Below are 1345 nucleotides of genomic sequence, written 5' to 3'. Positions count from 1 at the left end.
CGTAAGAGCAGAGCACACTGCTCTGTTTTTTCTGGCAGCCGAGTGGGAGAGGGCTTGGTGGTGCTCTAGCTCACCTCCTATGCACATAAGGTGTTCGATGGAATGCCCGAGCCACACTACTTAAGCTTTCTCCTCTCCAAGCTCGACCTCCAAGCTCCATTTTCCTTAATATTTGTCTAGGTTTAGCGGTCCGTCACGCCCCGTATCCGTCTTCACCGCCGTCGATCACCCGCACCGATCTCATCGTCGGCACCACCGTGGTGAGCCTCTTGTTCTTATCTTCTTTCTGAAAGGAAAAATATTCTTACTTGTATGTTTAGATAGATACTTGTATTATTTTCTTAGTTTTATTATTGCATCTTATATAGTACGATGGTTTTGGTATCCGCCCCGTCGGCCCTCGTCCTATCTATGATTCGGATGTGGTATATATTATCTTTTCATAACTATTCACTACAGGAATCAGCTACTTTGCCGTCTGCCACGGCGGACGGCAAAGGCATGAACGGCGGACGGCAAAGGCATTTGCCGTCAGCCGCGGACGGCAAAAGGCTCTGGCAAAGTAGGGTACGGTAAACAGCTACTTTGCCGTCTGCTTCCTGGCGGCTGACGGCAAAGGCCCTTTGCCGTCTGCGGCAGACGGCAAAGAGAGCGGACGGCAATAATTGCGCTGTCAGTCTGTTAAGTGGCTAACGGCAGGCCTTTGCCGTCCGCCGCTGACGGCAAAATTTCTAGTGTCTTTGCCGTCTGCCACTGTAGGCAAACTGACCAAATGGGTCAGCTCCCAGGAAGCACAGCTAGATGCCACGTGTCTTCTTTGCCGTCCGCGGCAGACGGCAAAGAGCCCGTTGCCGTTGGTGGCAGACGGCAAAGAGCCTGCATATTGGCTCTTTTATCTGTTTTTTATTAAATCCAACAATTTTCATCACAAATATATATGACATATATAGATATATTTCAAAAGGCCATTACAGAGCAAACATATAAGATATCCAACACATAACTTCATCATCCAACCATATATATTACATTCATAGTTCCATCATACATAACAAGTTCAACATAGAGGCATCCAACCATATATATTACAACAGTTTCATCCAACGATACATGCATAGTTCAACGATACAAAAGAAACAGAGAAAGGGATAAGGAGCACTCCATCTATGCAAGCTTTCGTCAAGTGAATGAAATCTGCAAAATGAAAAATAAGAAAGTTAGAACAAGAAGAGTAGAACAAGAAGAAGAGTAGAACAAGAAGAAGACTAGAATAAGAAGAGTAGAACAAGAAGAAGACAAGAACAAGAAGAGTATATCATTTATGAGCTAACTTACGTGAAATGGA

Source organism: Triticum dicoccoides, chromosome 5B (assembly GCF_002162155.2).
Source record: "Triticum dicoccoides isolate Atlit2015 ecotype Zavitan chromosome 5B, WEW_v2.0, whole genome shotgun sequence".
NCBI classification, from domain to species: domain Eukaryota; kingdom Viridiplantae; phylum Streptophyta; class Magnoliopsida; order Poales; family Poaceae; genus Triticum; species Triticum dicoccoides.
Note: the sequence above shows the minus strand (reverse complement) of the source record.